This window comes from Ranitomeya imitator, chromosome 1 (genome assembly GCF_032444005.1).
Source record: "Ranitomeya imitator isolate aRanImi1 chromosome 1, aRanImi1.pri, whole genome shotgun sequence".
Lineage (NCBI taxonomy): Eukaryota > Metazoa > Chordata > Amphibia > Anura > Dendrobatidae > Ranitomeya > Ranitomeya imitator.
The window spans coordinates 1177190865-1177213009 of NC_091282.1; the positions used below are offsets into that span (position 1 = coordinate 1177190865).

Genomic DNA, 22145 nt, shown 5'->3' on the forward strand with positions numbered 1-22145 from the left:
AGGCAGGTATATCTCGCCCAGGTGTTTGTCCTATGTGAATTAGGCCACTCAGTATCTTCAGGGTGCTAATGGGTTAATGATTGCAGGAATAAAAGATGACCAGCTGGGTGTTTCCAGTGTCTGCCTGGGGCACACAGATTGCCTGCCTGTGTGAGACAAACGTGAGTGAAGAGCTCTGCTCAAGATCTGTATGATGTTAGCTGGGTGGGAGAAGCCCCCCCAGTTGTTGAGATAGCAACGTATTTGTTTAGTTAGTGCCGGACAGGCTAGGGTTTATTTTTATGTTTTGTTTTTTGTGTTGCTTTCACGTTAATAAATCTGACCTGAGGTCAGCCTGCTCAGAAACCTGCTGTACGCCTCAGATTCAATGCAAAAACCACGTGTCCTTTGACCCCAGCAAAGGCGATCCCAGAGTGTTTTGTCACATTGTGGTGGAGAACGCGGGCATACCGTGGCACAGGCGACAGCATGGAAGACGTGGTGAAAGCCTTAGTACAGTCCACTGCCGTACAGCAGCAGGCCACTGCCGCACAGCACGAAGCTAATCGCTTGATGGCCGCACAGCTGAAGGAGTTACTGGACATGACGGTTGCAGACCGCCAATTTCTCCAACAGGTGGCGCAGCGCCTGGTGAGCATGCCTGACGCTGACCCGGAAGCAGAGTCCAGAAGGATCCATGTGAGTCGATACTGGCAAAAGCTGACTGCAGAAGATGACGTCGAGGCATATCTGACAACTTTTGAGCGGACGGCATTGAGAGAGAAGTGGCCAAAGGCACGATGGGCCGATTTGATTGCCCCGTTTCTCTCCGGCGAGGCCCAAAAAGCTTACCATGATTTGGACCCGGAGGTCGCTCTGGACTTTGAGAAGCTGAAAGCTGAGATCCTGGCCCGGCTGGGTGTGACGACGGCTGTCCGTGCACAGAGGGTACATCAGTGGACATACCAGCAAGATAAACCAGCGCGGTCTCAGATGTTCGACCTGATCTACTTGACAAAGAAATGGCTGCAACCCGAGGTACTGACAATACCCGAAATAATCCAGCGGGTTGTCCTGGACAAGTACCTGAGAGTACTACCCCCAGCGCTGAAAAGGTGGGTAAGCCAAGGAAATCCCACGACAGCGGATCAACTTGTGGAGTTGGTCGAGCGTTATTCCGTGGCAGAAGGACTTCCCGACGACACCGCCAAACCCCGGACTGTGCCTCCTCCTCGTGGAACCGGTAAGACTGTTCCAGGGACCACGGGTGAAGGAAAATCGCTTAAAACTGTGGGGGAGGAGTCCGGGACTGCTCGCACTCCGAGACCAAGAGTATTGGACGGTGGTCTCAGTAGGGGACCTGTTAGGTGTTTCCACTGCCATGAGAAGGGTCATGTTTCTGCGAACTGTCCTGTTACCGCTGAACCCATGCAGTGCGACGTTATAGACTCTAGAAAACGCATGTCTTTGGTTACACAGCTAGTGAGTGTGAATGCGGGTCAAAATGATACAGTGAAACACCTGTGTGAATTATCTGTTGATGGGAAAAATGTTGTGGCATTACTAGACTCTGGAAGTGTGGTGACTCTGGTGAAAGCTAGTCTGGTGGCACTTCCGTCTGGTCCGTCTGACAAGTTTTCTGTGACGTGTGTGCATGGTGACACCCGCTCGTACTTAACAGCGGTCATATGGATTTCTACTCCCTATGGGTCAGTGCAGCACAAAGTGGGACTCGTTCCCGCATTGTTACATGATGTAATCCTGGGCAGGGATTTTCCCTATTTCTGGCAGTTGTGGGAGAATCAGTTACTCCTTCACGGTAGCTGTACCCGTGAATCTTCTCCCATGCCATCTGGAGGTCCCGAGTCCCTAGAGGAGACCCCACAGGAAGATGTTGCTGGGGAGGTTAATGAATCTAACCTTCAGTACCCCTTCTCCGTCATGGCGGGGGAAACAAAAGAAACTGAGGAACCTCAGCGAGAGGCGGAGGCAGACAGCCATCCGGCACCCTGCCTGCCAGATTTGGGAGTCCAGGTGGATGACTTCCACAGCGAGCAAATGAAAGATCCTACCCTGACTCCGGCTAGGAAAAATGTAAAAATGATAGATGGGGTACCCGTAGAACCTGACACTAGGCTAGCATACCCGTATATGGTTCTTGAAAATGATTTGCTCTACCAGGTAGAAAAAAAAGGGGAAGACACAGTGCAACGGTTAGTGGTACCCAAACCTTATCGGCGGAAGGTACTGGATTTGGCCCACGGACATATAATGGGGGGACATCTGGGGGTACAGAAAACCACAGAAAGGATATTGCATTGTTTTGTGTGGCCTGGAATACATTGTGATGTGCGTAACTATTGTGAGTCCTGGCCAGAGTGCCAAATCGCGGCCCCTAAATCTCAGTTCCGTAGCCCTTTGGTACCCCTTCCTATCATCGGGGTCCCTTTTGAGAGAATTGGGATGGATTTGGTTGGGCCCCTTCCCCGATCCGCACGTGGGCACCAACATATCCTCGTCATCGTGGACTATGCCACTCGTTACCCGGAAGCCGTCCCTTTGCGTAACACAGCTACCAAGACGATCGCCAAGGAATTGGTACAAGTGTTTAGTCGGGTGGGAATTCCAAAACAGATACTTACCGACCAGGGGACTCCCTTTATGTCGAGGGTAATGAAGGAGCTCTGCAGGCTCTTACAAATAGACCCGTTGCGTACGTCTGTCTATCACCCTCAAACAGATGGCCTGGTTGAGCGCTTCAACAAAACCTTAAAACAGATGCTCCGGAAGGCGATAGACAAAGATGGGAAGAACTGGGATTACTTGTTACCCTATTTGCTGTTTGCCATTAGGGAAGTTCCCCAGTCTTCCACAGGATTTTCGCCTTTCGAACTGTTGTACGCCCGTCGTCCCCGGGGACTGCTGGACGTCGCAAAAGAAACCTGGGAAGGTCAAGTCACTCCCTTTAAAACGGTGATCGACCATGTAACACAAATGCAGGATCGTATTGCCGCTGTCATGCCCATTGTTAGGGACCATATGTTACAGGCCCAGGGAGCACAGAGGCAAAGTTATGATAGAGGCGCTAAGGTCCGTACATTTGCACCCGGCGATAGGGTGTTGGTCCTAATCCCTACGGTGGATAGTAAATTCCTGGCGAAATGGCAGGGCCCATTTGAGGTCCGAGAAAGAGTTGGTGAAGTGAACTATAAAGTGTACCAGCCGGGTAAGAGAAAACCGGAACAGATTTATCATGTGAATCTGATAAAATCCTGGAAAGACCGCTCTGCCCTAACGGCGGATCTGCCCCGTCCGGTTTGTTCACCTACTGTACCAGAGGTGCAGGTTGCTGAGACTCTCTCAGAACGACAAAAATCTGAGGTTAAGCAATTTTTGTTACAGAACCGACAGTTTTTCTCCGAAAAACCTGGCCGGACGAAGTTGGTGAAACATGAGATTGTCACAGAGCCTGGCGTCACTGTTCATGTGAAGCCCTACCGGATTCCGGAAGCCCGCCGTGAAGCCGTCTCCCGGGAAGTGATGGCAATGTTGGACTTAGGAGTCATTGAGGAGTCACACAGCGCCTGGTCCAGTCCAATTGTGTTGATACCTAAACCGGATGGCTCCATCCGGTTTTGTAATGACTTTAGGAAACTGAATGCAGTTTCTAAATTTGATGCGTACCCTATGCCCCGGGTCGATGAGTTGATCGACCGGCTTGGTAAAGCCAGATACATTACGACCCTGGATTTAACAAAGGGGTACTGGCAGATTCCTCTGGCCGAGGCAGCCAGAGAGAAGACGGCATTTGCTACACCGGAAGGTCTGTTCCAGTATGTCTATATGCCGTTTGGACTTCACGGAGCTCCCGCAACGTTCCAGAGATTGATGGATCGAGTCTTGAGGCCTCACAGACAGTACGCTTCTGCCTACCTGGATGACATCGTAATTTACAGCATGGACTGGGAAACTCATCTCCAGAAGGTACAAGCCGTGATTGATGACCTGCGAGATGCAGGTTTAACGGCAAACCCCAAGAAATGCCACATCGGGCTTGAAGAAGCCCGATACTTGGGCTACGTGATTGGCCGAGGAGTGGTTAAACCCCAGATCGACAAAATACAGGCAATTCAGGGCTGGCCACAACCAGTGAACAAGAAACAAGTGCAGGCTTTCCTGGGGATTGCCGGCTATTATCGCCGGTTCATACCCAATTTTGCAGCCATGGCTACTCCCTTGACGGATCTTACCAAGGGGAAGGGTTCCGTCATGGTAAAATGGACCTCAGCTGCTGAAGAGGCCTTCCACAGCCTGAAACGGGCTTTGTGCTCTCAGCCCGTACTAGTGACTCCTGATTTCAGCAGCGAGTTTGTGGTACAAACTGATGCCTCTGATACTGGTGTCGGAGCTGTACTTTCCCAGGTGAGGGACGGAGTCGAACACCCGGTCCTCTATCTCAGTCGGAAACTGAATGTACATGAGCAGAGGTATGCCGTGGTTGAAAAAGAGTGCCTAGCCATTAAATGGGCTCTCGACTCCCTCAAGTATTACCTGGCTAGTAGGAAGTTTAGGCTGGTCACAGACCATGCCCCTCTCAAGTGGATGCACCTCCACAAGGACCGTAATAGTCGGGTAACCAGGTGGTTCCTTGCCCTGCAGGCTTACTCTTTTACGGTGGAGCACCGACCTGGGGTGCAGATGGGGAACGCCGATGCCCTATCCCGAGTGCACTGTTTCAAAAGTGTTCTTGCTCGACCGGAGTGGTCTGAGCAAGGGGGGGGGGATATGTAAGACTCATGCTGGTGTGGTAGATGGAGGCAGGTATATCTCGCCCAGATGTTTGTCCTATGTGAATTAGGCCACTCAGTATCTTCAGGGTGCTAATGGGTTAATGATTGCAGGAATAAAAGATGACCAGCTGGGTGTTTCCAGTGTCTGCCTGGGGCACACAGATTGCCTGCCTGTGTGAGACAAACGTGAGTGAAGAGCTCTGCTCAAGATCTGTATGATGTTAGCTGGGTGGGAGAAGCCCCCCCAGTTGTTGAGATAGCAACGTATTTGTTTAGTTAGTGCCGGACAGGCTAGGGTTTATTTTTATGTTTTGTTTTTTGTGTTGCTTTCACGTTAATAAATCTGACCTGAGGTCAGCCTGCTCAGAAACCTGCTGTACGCCTCAGATTCAATGCACAAACCACGTGTCCTTTGACCCCAGCAAAGGCGATCCCAGAGTGTTTTGTCACAGTAGCCAACCAACCAACCAACGACATTGCCCCACAGGATCCTAGTCCCAAGCCTGTATTTGGACTTTTGAAATACAAATAACTCCAAATCTGAACCAAAGCAATCAACAGAACAAATAGAATTTTGGAAAAATTAGGAAGTATTTTTTATAGAGTTGCCAAGGTGAGACGCACAACTCAACCTGCAATGGAGATGTTCCCAAATTGTTGGTCATGGTCATAATTTTATGTACAAACTCCCGTGTTTCCTTGTTCTAGATTTATTACCCAAAAACAGCCATTACCAACACAGAGCTTTTACTTTAGTTTGCTCTCCCCTTGTACTATGGCTGTCTGTCTGATGAAGGGCTGAGGTTTAAGGCTGAAACGTTATTGTGGTTGGATTGCACTAAAAAATAAATCATCCTTCTTTGTTCACTTGGCGTTCCGGATGCCTTTGTCTTTGCATTATCTATAGAGTGGTGGTATCCTATCCGGGCACTCAACATGAAGACGTATATATCCTGATTGAATGTACTTACATTCTCGTGGTATGGCACCACATGGACTTCAAAGCGTATAGCAGTGTGAATGTCCAATAACTGAGTATGCTCAGTCAGTTCTCTCCATAATGATCCTCCCAGGGGTCTTTTTAAGGTGTAAAAAAAAATCACAAGTCCAAAGGTCTATGTTTTGGCCCACACCCCTCTACAAAATAAGTATTGGACACTGTATAGCTATGAGGCTTTTTTTTTTAGAACATGACACGGATATTGTATACCACCACATTAATGCAACGTTCCTGGATAGAACATTACTCCTAATTATTTCATGTAGATATTGCCCATGATTGAACCCTGAATCTCAGTGGCGGTAAAGGAACAGTGCAAAGCAATGCTTATGCTCAACGTCTCCCAGTGACAACGTCTCCCAGTGACGACTCGTTTCTGCAGAATTTCCTTAATAAAATATTGTTTCTCACTTCCAACCAACAGTAGTGATGCCCCCTTAAAGTTTTCTCAAAACAGTAATGGCAATCTCTTCGCAACAATGATGACCCCGTAGTGCTCCCCCTAAGTACACACAGAAAATAGGTAATTAAATAATATTTCATAGCCTTTTTCCCATAATGAGGTGCGTGTGCATTCCTCTCCTGGCCTAAGTAATAGGTGAATGGCATTCTCCAGGCTGGCAGCTTATGAGACTGGATGGGACCTATTAAAGCTGCCAACAGCAGGAATCACAAATTAATGCTGGAGCAGGAAAGTGACTGTTACAGAGCAGCTAATATGCAAATTGAGATTCTGGTTTGGCTATTATCCTAAGTCATGTGACAAGGCTCGTTAAAGGGTCGACATTGACTGTTAGGATTGCTACTTCCAATAGGTGGTGCTAGAGTTCTAGTCCTCTTCCTCTCTGAAGAGACAATTTGCATATTTCCCAGAGGAGCATTGCGTCTTTAGGTCTCCTCATCTCGACATGCTTAACATGTCACTCTCCGCAAGGAGAAACGATACTTCTTGGTTTCTGATTTTTCAAAACACATGGCCAGCTGAGAAACAGAAAGCGTACAACCTGCTCTACTTCCTGGCTAATACTTTATTTCTGTACTCTCTATATAATGTACAAAGCGAGATCTCTTATTGCCGGATATGGAGCCAACTGGTGGCACATTGGGTCATTGTAATTAATGATGAGCGAACGTGGTCAGATAAGGTGTTGTCCAAGCATGCTCGTGTGCTAACCAAGTGTCGTCAGCGTGCTCTGAAATTATGTAAATTTTGGTCAGCAAAAGTAGTAAAATGTATTATATTCCATAATGGTATCTATGCAGCTGTATCAGCAGTGGAAATAATATCCTGATGTGGAATTAGTCCTGGAGAAGTAGAAATGCACAGAAGCCAATTATCTGCTCTGAATGACTCCACTTTGTTCCCAAGAATAAGAAATAAAATAGAACATTCTGTGAATTGGGGAGGACCTGGTGTTCTGAGAAACACGGCTTCTGTGTGTACCACTATTATCATAAATTATAATCATCCCTTGGGTCAGTGCATGTTAGTATCACCACCTTCATCCATGTATCAGCAGATTGATTTGGAGCCCTTTAAAATTAACTATAAATCTTCACTAGCTGACAGCTAATTCTCCAGCCAGGTTTTTGTTATGAAACAGAAAATCAAACCATGGAGAATCGTTTCAGAACTTTTTCCACCTGAATGTTACCCATAATCTGTACAAATCCACAAACTGAAATAATTTTGAGGGGGAGGGGAATAACAAAACTATAATAATGCGGTTGCATAAATGTGAACATCCTCTTATAACTGAGGATGTTAGGGTTGTGGTCAGACATCTTGTGATCCCAACCGAAAGTCAGAGGTAATGGTCACAAGCTCTCAATGGAAGTCTATGAGAGCTTCGGTCAGGCCTCATTCTAGCTCTCAAAGACTTACTTTGAGTTGTGATGTCCAAATCACCAAGAAAGCAGTAGAGCTATCAGCAGGTCACAAACTTCTGGAGACCGACCGGAGCGGCACCAATATAAGTTGAAGATGGTGGCTGGAAAATCTAATACCAAGCTCAGGGAGTAGCGCTTTAAGTAGCATTCAGTACACAGCCGCCATCATTCTGATTAACCCCATATAACTTTTATTTGTTAAGTAGGATTTTCCTGACATTTCCTTAGTTGCATTTTAAGCTAAAGCCATGGTCCATAAACAGCTTACAACACAGCAAAAGGATCTCATTGTTGAAAGTTATTAGTAAAGAAAAGGGTACAAAACAAGTTCCTATATATTGTAAGCTTGCGAGCAGGGCCCTCACTCCTCTTGGTATCTATTTTGAACTCTGTTTTTGTTACGCTGTAATGTCTTTTGTCTGTACAAGTCCCCTCTATAATTTGTAAAGCGCTGCGGAATATGTTGGTGCTATATAAATAAAATTATTATTATTATTTCCAAGGCATTAGATATACCATGGAACACTTTGAAAAAGTCAACAAGAAGTGGCCTGAAATTTGGCGCAACTGTGATATTACCTAGAATTGGAGCTCCATCAAAAATTGATGAAAAGACGGACAAAATTGGAATGGGATGGCTTACAGCAACGTAAAAGAGGTTGTCTGTCTTTGGAGGCTTGTGAATCCTTACATCGTATGTACTGCTTGCCGTGAGGATTCTCCAGTTCCAGTGTCAAGAATGTGGGGTCATGTGATCGCAAATATGTGATTTCAATACTTCCTGCCACATATCGACTAGACGTGTCCAGCCTCACTCAATACGCTTGCATTGATCGAGTCCGTTCACATCTAGTTGGCATGTGACCGCATGTATGCAAATCACATGCTTGTGGTCATGTGCCCACAGCTCTAGACGCCGGCACCAGAGAAACCTTACAGCATGCATATAGAGTGACTGCAGACTTGTACCTGTGGGCCGGACAACAACTTTCAAGGAACTTGAGGAATTTCTGGCAAGTACTGATTGTGCACTGCATGTGACAACAATCTCTCGTATTCTAAATATGTCTGGCCTGTGAAGTAAGGTGGTAAGATGGAATCCTTTTCTTGTAAAGAAAAACAACAAAGCTAGGTTATGTTTTGCAAAAACCTACAACAATGCTGCCAAAAGCATTTGGGAAGACATACTATGGTCTGATCAGACCAAGGCTGAACTTTTTGGCCATAATTCCAAAAGTATGTTTGTCACTAAGCCAACACAGCGCATCATCAAAAAAAACACTATACCCACATTGAATCATGGTGGAGGCAGCATTATGCTCTGTGTTTTGACAGTTGTAATTTGGACTTTAATCAAAGTGGAAGGAATTATGAACAGTTTGAAATATCAGTCAATTTTGCCCCCAAACCTTTATTTTTTAATTGAGTGTACAGATTTATGGTAGAAAAAGTTCTGAAAACATTCTCCTTAATGTGAAATTTTTACATGTCAAAAACCTGTCGTTTTAACAGGGCATGTAGACTTTTTATATCCACAGTACATGCTTGGTTTGGCCGAGCATGCATGTGTTTTCAATGGGGAGAGAAGAGTCATATACCTCTGCTGATGTCATATCTCCCCTGAGAACAAAAGATTCAGATGTTAAAATTTAATATGCCAAATCCTGTTCCCCTTGGCATCATCTGTCGAGGTATGAACCCACATAAACATAAGCTATTTGGCCATTACTACCAAAATCAGTGACTTAGACTGATTTTCCTTTAATGTGTGAATGTGCCATTTCTCCTTTGAGCAGTGTATAGTTAATGGCTTGTGAATGCCTTTTTCTTTTTGCCAAAAATAAAGCCAGGTGGGCCTTGACTATGTTCTCTGCCACTAGTCTACCTAAAAAGTAGAATTTTTTAATACCGTAAACAAATTTTCATCGAGGAAACCAAAGGATAGTCCCCTAGGAGGAGGGAAATATGCCAGATTTATGAATGCCATACGCTATTTATTTTCACAAAATATTAGCTTAAAATAAACAAGCCAAAATGAGAGAACAAAATTCTGGTCCTTTGAAAAACTACACAATGATCTGAACAATTTCATAATAAAAGAACACTTTACATATGTACATACTCTATGTAAAATAAATTGTGCATATACGACAAGGTTGTCTCTTTTGGACAGTTCCATACAGAGGTGAACTAAGGTTTTTCTACTGCATGGAACTCCTCTGATCGACTAGGATCCAGTGTTTAACTTCCCAACAGTGCCACTGCTGGAGGAATAAAGTATTACACTGTGTCCGATTAAATCAGTCAGGCCATGATAGGTCCTCCAAAGACTCATTTCATAGCTGTTCTTTTTGAGGGACCCCCTATATTAACTTGACATTCCTTAATAGAGTATTCAAAAAAACAAATGTTATTTTCTGAATCAGTCAGCCCATTTTGCAGCAGCAATGGAGATCTAAAGATGAGAACATCCTTAGTCTATCTGCTCATGTTACTCTTTGTCTGCCAATGTGAACACAAAAGACTCTAAAATCTGTAAAGCACAAATCAAAATAAAATTAAAAGACTTAAACCCGGTGAGAGCCGTGTCAACAGCCAATGTTCTGGAAAACTATATCCACAGGATGAAGAACACACTCCTCAACAGGAAATATCTACGTTACTTTGGATTTGTGTATTTGCCAAAATATATCTTTTTGAACAGTTTACAAAAATAATATTATACTTATAAAGATGAGATAATTAAAAAACAAATCAGTGAAATACAGTGGGGCAAAAAAGTATTTAGTCAGTCAGCAATAGTGCAAGTTCCACCACTTAAAAAGATGAGAGGCGTCTGTAATTTACATCATAGGTAGACCTCAACTATGGGAGACAAACTGAGAAAAAAAAATCCAGAAAATCACATTGTCTGTTTTTTTATCATTTTTTTTGCATATTATGGTGGAAAATAAGTATTTGGTCAGAAACAAACAATCAAGATTTCTGGCTCTCACAGACCTGTAACTTCTTCTTTAAGAGTCTCCTCTTTCCTCCACTCATTACCTGTAGTAATGGCACCTTTTTAAACTTGTTATCAGTATAAAAAGACACCTGTGCACACCCTCAAACAGTCTGACTCCAAACTCCACTATGGTGAAGACCAAAGAGCTGTCAAAGAACACCAGAAACAAAATTGTAGCCCTGCACCAGGCTGGGAAGACTGAATCTGCAATAGCCAACCAGCTTGGACTGAAGAAATCAACAGTGGGAGCAATAATTAGAAAATTGAAGACATACAAGACCACTGATAATCTCCCTCGATCTGGGGCTCCACGCAAACTCCCACCCCGTGGGGTCAGAATGATCACAAGAATGGTGAGCAAAAATCTCAGAACCACGCTGGGGGACCTAGTGAATGAACTGCAGAGAGCTGGGACCAATGTAACAAGGCCTACCATAAGTAACACACTACGCCACCATGGACTCAGATACTGCAGTGTCAGACGTGTCCCACTGCTTAAGCCAGTACATGTCCGGGCCCGTCTGAAGTTTGCTAGAGAGCATTTGGATGATCCAGAGGAGTTTTGGGAGAATGTCCTATGGTCTGATGAAACCAAACTGGAACTGTTTGGTAGAAACACAACTTGTCGTGTTTGGAGGAAAAAGAATACTGAGTTGCATCCATCAAACACTATACCTACTGTAAAGCATGGTGGTGGAAACATCATGCTTTGGGGCTGTTTCTCTGCAAAGGGGCCAGGACGACTGATCCGGGTACATGAAAGAATGAATGGGGCCATGTATCGTGAGATTTTGAGTGCAAACCTCCTTCCATCAGCAAGGGCATTGAAGATGAAACGTGGCTGGGTCTTTCAACATGACAATGATCCAAAGCACACCGCCAGGGCAACGAAGGAGTGGCTTCGTAAGAAGCATTTCAAGGTCCTGGAGTGGCCTAGCCAGTCTCCAGATCTCAACCCTATAGAAAACCTTTGGAGGGAGTTGAAAGTCCGTGTTGCCAAGCGAAAAGCCAAAAACATCACTGCTCTAGAGGAGATCTGCATGGAGGAATGGGCCAACATACCAACAACAGTGTGTGGCAACCTTGTGAAGACTTACAGAAAACGTTTGACCTCTGTCATTGCCAACAAAGGATATATTACAAAGTATTGAGATGAAATTTTGTTTCTGACCAAATACTTATTTTCCACCATAATATGCAAATAAAATGTTAAAAAAACAGACAATGTGATTTTCTGGATTTTTTTTTCTCAGTTTGTCTCCCATAGTTGAGGTCTACCTATGATGTAAATTACAGACGCCTCTCATCTTTTTAAGTGGTGGAACTATCACTATTGCTGACTGACTAAATACTTTTTTGCCCCACTGTATATATATCTAATATATAAAGCTGAATGTGTGTGTATGTGTGTATGTCCGGGATTGGCATCTGCACCGTCGCAGCTACAGCCGCAAAATTTTGCACAGTCACACGTCTGGACCCCGAGAGCGTCATAGGCTATGTTGTGAGGCGAAATTTTAACCCCGCGCGTTCCAATTCACCAAACAATTTTGCCCCTATCTACATAATGGGGAAAAAGTGAAAGGAAAAGTGTTGGAGGCAAATTGACAGCTGCCAGATGTGAACAAGGGGGACTTAAAGAGTGAGAGCGATGGCGCCAAAGAGTATATACCGTACAGTTGCTAAGGTGGGGCCCCGACATGGGATACTCATCACACACGGGGATATGAACACACACACAAAATGCGCCACACACTACCACATGCTTGAACACATATACCACCCTCAGCACACATTTCACCACACATACACCAACCTCGCCACATAAAAATTGAAACACAAAAGTCGCTGCTCAAAACTCGCCACGCGTGCTAAACTCACCTCATGGAAAACTCGCAACACGCAAAACTTGCACACGCGGAAAAATTGCCATATGCACGAAAGTTGCAACACATGCAAAAGTTGCCTCACACAAAACTTGCACATACTCAAAACGCACCACACATAAAACTCGCCATGTGCAAAACTCGCCATGCGCAAAACTTGCTGCACACAACTTGCTACACTAACCTGTCACATGCAACTCGACACACAAAAAGTTGCTACACGCATGTCGCCACACAAAACTCATCTCACAAAAGTCGCTACATGCATGTAGCCACATGCAACTCAACACACACAACTTGACACATGAAACTCGCCCTAAAACACACACAAGTCTGGTATTATCCTTCAAAAATAAAAATCTGATTAATAAGCAGACAATCTACAAGAGCAACAAATGTACCATATAGGAAATACGGCAGCTGTCAGTCACATGACCTGTCTATTATGTGTATGTGTGAGCTAATATATACTGCCAGGGGGGAGGGCTTCCTGTTGGCTGGAGATTTATCAGGCTGCCAATTTAGCTTACAAATACTGAGGTAAAAATACTGACCAACTAACATGTGAATGAGGTCTAATACAGGAGGAGATGACACACAGGTATATACTATATACAGGAGGAGATGACACACACATATACTAAATACAGGGGAGATGACACACAGGTATATACTATTTACAGGAGGAGATGACATACAGGTATATACTATATAAAAGAGGAGATGACACATAGGTATATAGAGGAGGAGATGACATACAGCAGGTATATACTATATACAGGGGAGATGACATATAGGTATATACTATATACAGGAGATGACATACAGGTATATACTATATATAGGAGGAGATGACATACAGGTATATAGTATATACAGAAGAGATGACATACAGGTATATACTATATACAGGAGGAGATGACACATAGGTATATACAATATACAGGAGGAGATGACATACAGCAGGTATATACTATTTAAAGGGGAGATGACATACAGGTATATACTATATACAGGAGATGACATACAGGTGTATACTATATATAAGGGAGATGACAAACATGTATATACTGAGGGGAAAATGAGAGGTGTGAGGTGAAAATGAGGGGTGTGAGGTGAAAATGAAAAGGTGTGAGTGCAAAATGAGAGGAGTGAGAGAAAATAGTAGAGGGATCGGAAAATGACAGATTTGAGGTCGAAATTACAAGTGTTAGGGGGGAATGAGAGGAATGGGAGGGAAAATAAGAGGAGTGAGGGGGAAAATGAGAGGTTTAAGGGAGAAAATGAGAGATGTGAGGGGGAAAATGAGAGGCGTGATGGGAAAATAAGAGAAGTGAGGTGCTATAACTAACCACAGATATTTACTATGCCCAGGCAACGCCGGGCTCTTCAGCTAGTATATAATAAGGATAGTTTATTCTCCAAGACATTTAAAATTGAACTTTTGTTAAAAGCATAGTATTCTTAGTAACACAAATATAAAACAAATATATTGTGTAATATGTTCAAATAAATATTGTTTTTGCAATCCTACACAGTATACTAATAGTTAAACACTAACTAAACTTTTTACTTAATTCTCCTCCAGTCATTTCAGTTATGATTTTTTGCATTATACTGTACTTCATCATCTTTTTTCTTCCATCTTTCCAAAACATCATGCTGCATTACTATTTCAGGGCTAAGTTTATGCTCGTGTTGTTATAGTCCCTTACCGCCTATGGCTTTGTAGCAAGGTCCTCTCAGTTATCTCTGTCCTTTGTATGGTACAGAAACCCGTATGACAGGTGACTCGAGCCTTTTTACAGGGTCTCTATCACGACCCAGGCTCTATGTGTCACTGTGTCTCCTGGGTGTTAGGGCGAACAGGTGATGTCCTGCCGGTTTCTGTTATGTGTCTTAGAGTCCCACAAAAGCCTTGGTCTTCCTGCTACCGGTGTCTGCGCTCAATCAGGGATGTAACCCAGTCCCAGCTATTCTCACCTGTTGTCACACTCCTGTGCGTTGCTCTCCGGCACGTTAGCTAAGGGCTCGTCTTCCTTCTGTATCTTGCTATCTAGGAGCTACAGCACCTCAGGCTGTACAGCCCCTCACCCGTCCTTCTGCCTCAGACTGCTCCAGTCTGCTGTCTGGCACCAACTGTCTAAATTTTCCCAACTGCCTAGCAACTGCCTAGCAACTAACTCCTCCTCCCGACCAGAAAAAGCAGCTCCCCTGAAGTCAGGTGTAGAGCTCCCCCTTCTGGCCTGGAGTCAGAACGGTGTTGTATGTGCTGATTACCTGTCAAAAAGGAATCCTCCATCGCTGCCAAGCGTGACATCACTCTTCCCCTGATGAAAGCAATGACACTGTGACAACCAGGACCCTGGGACGTCACACAACCATACTCAAAATGGGAAATTAACATATATGGAGTGTTTCAGTAGAGTAGAGGTTTTTCAGAGTAGCAGTCAAAAGCAGCCTTTGAAGGAGCATAAACTGGCCATTGAAACAGCACTGTCTAATGGTGTTAATGAGAGTCGGCAAAATAAGGTAATGCATATTAATTCATTACTTTGCAACGTGTAGAGGATAATTAAATAAAAAAAAGTTTTGTTACTCTGTAAAGGGGTTGGCCTTTCCATCCTCCTTCTCCAATTGAAAAATATTTTGCAAGAAGAACACTTTCAACTGGAGGAGGCTGATGCACAGATCTGTTCACATGCTCCTATTTCAGCAGACTTTGTGATGACAGCAGAGCTAAACTCACAAAGTGCAGAAGAAGAACCTGCAATACTTACATACATAGTAAGTGCCACAAAATCAAGTGCCCAATACCTTTAAGACACCTGTTTGTGTCCCAAAACTGCATTTCCTACAGTAACCTAAGTCAATAACATGAAATTATAGTCAGACTATGAAGTCTATCGAAAGCTTTCACCTGGAAACCCACAAACATGGCATCACAATATACTGTATACATAGTTAGGTCCAGAAATATATGGACAGTGACTGAACCTTGATGATTTCAGCTCTGCATGCTATTATTTTGGATTTAAAATGAAGCAACTAAGAGTAATTGAAGGTTTAACTAAAGGGGTTGAACAAAAATATCCTGTGAAATGTTTAGGAATTGCAACCATTTTTCTACAAAGCCTCCTCATTTCAGGGCCTCAAAAGTAACAGGACAAATGCACTCTATGAGAAATAAAACGTTTATTTTTAAAACTTTGTAGAGAATCTTTTGCAGGCAATGACTGCCTGAAGTCTGGAAGCCATGAACGTCACTAAAAGCTGGGTTTCCTCCTTTGTGATGGTTTGCCAGGCCTTTATTGCAGCTGACTTCACTTGTTGCTTGTCTGTGGGTCTTTCTACCTTAAAGGTACCGTCACACTGAACGATATCGCTAGCGATCCGTGACGTTGCAGCGTCCTGGATAGCGATATCGTTGTGTTTGACAGGCAGCAGCAATCTGGATCCTGCTGTGACATCGTTTGTCGGAGCAGGAAGTCCAGAACTTTATTTCGTCGCTGGACTCCCGCAGACATCGCTGAATCGGCGTGTGTGACGCCGATTCAGCGATGTCTTCACTGGTAACCAGGGTAAACATCGGGTTATTAAGCGCAGGGCCGCGCTTAATAACCCGATGTTTACCCTGGTTACCAGCGTAAACGTAAAAAAAACCAAACACTACATACTTACATTCTGGTGTCTGTCCCCCGGCGCTGTGCTTCTCTGCACTGTGAGCGCCGGCCGGAAAACAGAGCACAGCGGTGACGTCACCGCTGTGCTTTCCGGCTGGTGCTCACAGTCAGTGCAGAGAAGCACAGCGCCGGGGGACAGACACCGGAAGGTAAGTATGTAGTGTTTTTTTTTTTTTACGTTTACGCTGGTAACCAGGGTAAACATCGGGTTACTAAGCGCGGCCCTGCGCTTAGTAACCCGATGTTTACCCTGGTTACCAGGGGACTTCGCATAGTTGGTCGTTGGAGAGCTGTCTGTGTGACAGCTCTCCAGCGACCACACAGCGACGCTGCAGCGATCGGGATCGTTGTCTAGAACGCTGCAGCGTCGCTAAATGTGATGGTACCTTAAGTTTTGACTTAATCAAGTGAAATGCTACTCCATGGGGTTGAGATATGGTGAGTGACTTAGCCATTGCAGAATATTCCACTCCTTTGCCTTAAAAAACTCTTGGGTTTCTTTTACAGTATGCTTTGGGTCATTGTTCATCTGTACTATGAAGCTCCGGTCAATCAACCTTGCAGCATTTGGTTGAATCTGAGCAGAAAGTCTCACTCTGTATAGTTCAAAATTCACTGCTTCGGTCTTCAGTCACATCATCCATAAAAAGGATTGTTAAGAAAAGGCCATTCAAAAATTTGGGGGAGATTCACAAGGAGTGGACTGCTGCTGGAGTCATTGCTTCAAGAGCCACCACACACAGACGTATCCAGGACATGGGCACAAGTGTGGCATTCCTTGTGTCAAGCCACTCATGACCAATAGACAACTCCAGAAGCGTCTTACCTGGGCCAAGGAGAAAAAGAACTGGAATGTTCCTCAGTGGTCCAAGGTGCTGTTTTAAGATGAAAGTAAATTTTGCATTTCATTTGGAAATCAAGGTCCCAGAGTCTGGAGGAAGAGTAAAGAGGCCACAATCCAAGCTGCTTGAGGTCTAGTGTGAAGTTTCCACAATCAGTGATGGTTTGAGGAGCCATGTCATCTGCTGGTGTAGGTCCACTGTGTTTTATCAAGGCCAAAGTCAGCACAGCCGTCTACCAGGAAATTTTAGAGCACTTTGTGCTTCCCTCTGCCGACAAGCTTTTTGGAGACGGATATTTCTTTCTCCAGCAGGACTTGGCCCCTGTCCACACTGCCAAAAGTACCAATACCTGGTTTAAAAACAACAGTATCACTGTGCTTGATTGGCCAGCAAACTCGCCTGACCTTAATCCCATAGAGAATCTACAGGGTATTGTCAAGAGGAAGATGAGAGACACCAGACCCAACAGTGCAGAAGAGCTGAAGGCTGCCATGAAAGCAACCTGGGCTTCCGTTACACCTCAGCAGTGCCACAGGCTGATCGCCTCCATGCCACGCCGCATTGAAGCAATAATTGATGCAAAAGGATCCCCAACCAACTTATATTTCAGTAGACCAACATTTACGATGTTAAAATCATTTTTTAAGCTGGTGTTATAAACTATTCTAATTTACTGAGATAATGATTTTGGGTTATCATTGGCTGTAAACCATAATCATCAACATTAACATAAATAAACACGTGAAATAGATCACTCTCTTTGTAATGACTCTATATAATATATGAGTTTTACTTTTTGTATTGAAGAACTGAAATAAATGAACTTTTTGATGATATTCTAATTTTGTGAGAAGCACCTGTACCCATCTGACTAGCAAATAATCCATTGATGCCCATGTTGCTTGTAAAAGAAAAAAAACAGTAAAACACCATATTCCTCACCTCTCCATCGAGAAGATAATCCATTTTTCCCTCAATGAGTCTAGCTCTGCTACATCTAGATGCCATGCTGAACGCTGGCATGCGCGTCATAGCGCATCATCAGTGTCTGGCAGGGATGTGAATAATCCTTTTCCCACAATCCCATACAAGATATCTCTCGGGCATCACCCCTACTCTGGAACTCTCTACTACAACATATCAGATTCTCACCTACCATCGAAACCTTCAAAAAGAACCTGAAGACCCACCTCTTCCGGCAAGCCTATAACCTGCAGTAACCACCGATCTACCAATCCACTGCACGTCCAGCTCTACCCTCACCTACTGTATCCTCACCCATCCCTTGTAGATTGTGAGCCCTCGCGGGCAAGGTCCTCTCTCCTCCTGTGCCAGTTATGACCTGTATTGTTCAAAAGTATTGTACTTGTTTTTATTATGTATACCCCTCCTCACATGTAAAGCGCCATGGAATAAATGGCGCTATAATAATAAATATTAATAATAATAAGGTGAGTGGAGTTCATAGCTGATGAACTCCATTCAGTTCATTGACGTCACCGCTAGCGGCGTGAGAACTTTCTCATGACTAACGTCACCATGACTAGTAGCGGGAACGCAGCACTGGACCTGGAAAGGGGGAGTAAACCTAAGTTTGTTTGCTTGAGGTAAACTACACAGCCTTTCATTTTGAACTTACGAACACCACATCTATCTGCATCTCTAGGAGCATTTATCTTTGTGCATGCTTGTCACTCTGTGTGACTGCAGACTTATTGGTTTGGACCAGACAACCCCTTTAACACTGGATTTTCTGCTTCATATCATTGGATATTTGCTGCAGAATTTTATTTTTGTTTCCAATATAGTCTTTATTTGCTGTTATGTAAGAACAGGAAGATAAGTGCACGTGTTCCCTAGTTGATTTACCATTCACTCGAGATGACGGCATGAGGATAATGTAGCCTAAATATTTCTTTTTTTTAGTTTTTTTTATATTGTATGCAGGCATGTTTTTATTCCTATGTATGGCAGTAAGCAAAAAGCATACAGTAGAAGCTAGGAGACAAAGGCGGCTGTGAAGGTCCTTCTACCACAGGAGCAGGAGCTTTTTTCCTGACCGTTGGTTGCCTAACTTTGTCAGTGATCAAGTGCCAAAATCACAAAGACTTACAGTATTATTGTATTTGGTGTCATTTTAATGCTCAGAATAATATAATATTTTTGCAAAACAATGAACAGTTTTAAAAAAAGACAAGCGGCATATATTGAAACTAAAACATATGCATCGGAAACACTGATACATTATTATCTTTCTTCCGCCTCTTTCTCGTCGGATCCTTTATGTCTATGAACAGTTGCCATTGCCAAGAGTTTATAACTTGCCTATGTGTGACTGATAGACTGTCCTTTGTATAAGGCAGCTGCTGCCCAACCAAGGAGATTCATTTGGGTCCAAATGTTTAAAAAAAGATAACATCCGTGCCAAGTCATAACTTACAAAACCGAGACCAAAGAATGGTAGGGGAAAAAAGTAGTATGGGTCTTCTCTTCACGATAATTTCTTAATCAGAAACTGTTTACATTGTTTTACATATGAAAGTAGTGGTATGGTTGTGAAGGCTCTTGTCCCCCAATAAAAATGATACTTTTTACCGTATGTGAAGATCAAATGAAGATCACTGCCATGCGAGGCCAAGGCCTGCCACACCGACATCAATATATTGACACAACCCACTGCCCTTCCAGCCTGACTTCCATATTGCTTTTAGGCTAGATTACTCATGACTGGCGCAGGCTGGAAGGGCAGCGGGTTGTGTCAATATATTGATGTCGGTGTGGCAGGCCTTGGCCTCGCATGGCAGTGACATCATACGTCACCTGCTATGATCTGGTGGCCTAGGAGCAGCATGTGACGTACTCTGGAGAAGGTGGTACCTGTACTGACCGCAGACCCTGAACTTAGCACCGCAACTAGAAGTAGCCGTGGGATGTACCTAACACTCCCTAGACACCTTGACACAGCCTAAGGACTAACTTCCCCTAAAGATAGAAACGGGAAAACTATCTTGCCTCAGAGAAAATCCCCAAAGGATAGACAGCCCCCCACAAATATTGACTGTGAGAGGAGAGGGAAATGACATACGCAGACTGAAATCAGGATTTAGCAAAGGAGGCCTTTCTAGCTAAAAAGAAAGAATAGGAGAGAGTACTATGCGGTCAGTATTAAAACACTAGAAAATATCCACCACAGAAAATACAAATCTCCACATCTGACTAAAGACATGGAGGGTATATCTGCATCTCCAGAGATACAGCTTGGCTGCAAAAAGTCCTTACACAGACAAAGCTGGACATGACAAAACATGAAAATGCACAGAACTATAAGGCCCAGAGCATGTGGACAGCAAAAACAAAGCCAGAATTTTGTTGAAAAGAACAGCAAAACAGTAGAGACCAGTCAGGGATGTGAATCCTCCAAAAACAATGGACAACTGGCACTGACTAAAGAATCAAGCAAGACTAAATAGCCCAGTCCAAAGCACTAAGTGGACACACCTGATGAATGCTGCGATCCAAAGACAGCAGCACTACCACTCATAACCACTGGAGGGAGCCCAAGAGCAGAATTCACAACAGTCACCTTAGCAAGCACGCCAATGTCTGCTGAAGGCCTCTGCATCGGCTGCAGAAGAGGATGCCATCTTTGCAAGGTCAGAGGAAGGTGAGTAGAATTCTTTTTTATGGAGTGGCAGAATGGGGAAATATATCCTAGAAAGAGGCCCAGGATGGACCTCAGAAAGAAGCAGAGGATGTGGGATATATATACCAGGAAGGGGCCCAGGGTGGGGGGACATATATACCACAAAGGGGGACAGGATGTGGGAAATATATCCCTGTCTTGGGGACATATACTGTTGTGAATTCGGTTGTCGGGTTCCCTCCTGTGGTCATAAATGGTACTTCGGCTGGTTCTGTCCATAGACTTCCTCTGGTGGGTGTTTCTGAGTTTCACAGGTGACGAGGTTAATTCGTTAGCTGCTGCTCTATTTAACTCCACTTAGATCTTTGCTCCATGCCACCTGTCAATGTTCCAGTATTGGTCTAGTTCACTCCTGGGTCATTCTTGTGACCTGTCTTCCCATCAGAAGCTAAGTTCCAGCTTGTATTTCTTTGGTTTGCTATTTTTCTGTCCAGCTTGCTATTTAATTTGTTGTCTTGCTTGCTGGAAGCTCTGAGACGCAGAGGGAGCGCCTCCGCACCGTGAGTCGGTGCGGAGGGTCTTTTTGCGCCCTCTGCGTGGTCTTTTTGTAGGTTTTTGTGCTGACCGCAAAGTAACCATTCCTATCCTCGGTCTGTTCAGTAAGTCGGGCCTCACTTTGCTAAATCTATTTCATCTCTGTGTTTGTATTTTCATCTTTACTCACAGTCATTATATGTGGGGGGCTGGTAGGCTTTATTTTTCTATCTTCAGGGCTAGCTAGTTTCTTAGGCTGTGCCGAGTTGCATAGGGAGCGTTAGGCGCAATCCACGGCTATTTCTAGTGTGTTTGATAGGTTTAGGGATTGCGGTCAGCAGAGTTCCCACGTCCCAGAGCTCGTCCTTATTATCAGTAACTATCAGGTCATTCCGTGTGCTCTTAACCACCAGGTCCATTATTGTCCTGACCACCAGGTCATAACAGTACAGGTGGCACAAAGTACTAATGCATCTCAATAGAGGGATAAGAGAAGTTCTGAGACCATTGTTTTTTCTTTGCAGTGTGTTTTGTCTCTATTTTCCCCTTTACCTCTAGGTGGTTCAGGACACTGGTGTAAACATGGACATTCAAGGTCTGTCCTCTTGGATGGATAATCTCACTACAAGGATACAAAACATTCAAGATTTTGTGGTTCAGAATCCGATGTCAGAGCATAGGATTCCAATTCCTGATTTGTTTTTTTGGTGGTAGATCTAAGTTCTTGAATTTCAAAAATAATTATAAATTGTTTCTTGCCTTGAAACCTCGCTCCTCAGGTGACCCTGTTCAACAAGTAAAGATCATTATTTCTTTGTTACGTGGTGACCCTCAAGACTGGGCATTTTCCCTTGCGCCAGGAGATCCGGCATTGCGTGATGTTGATGCGTTTTT

At 44.1% G+C, this 22145-nt stretch overlaps 1 protein-coding gene across 1 annotated transcript in view; it reads right to left on the minus strand.

Annotated features, from left to right (window-relative positions):
• C1QTNF7 (C1q and TNF related 7) overlaps positions 1-22145 on the minus strand; it is an 88658-nt gene that overhangs the window by 8576 nt on the left and 57937 nt on the right. The window lies entirely within an intron of this gene.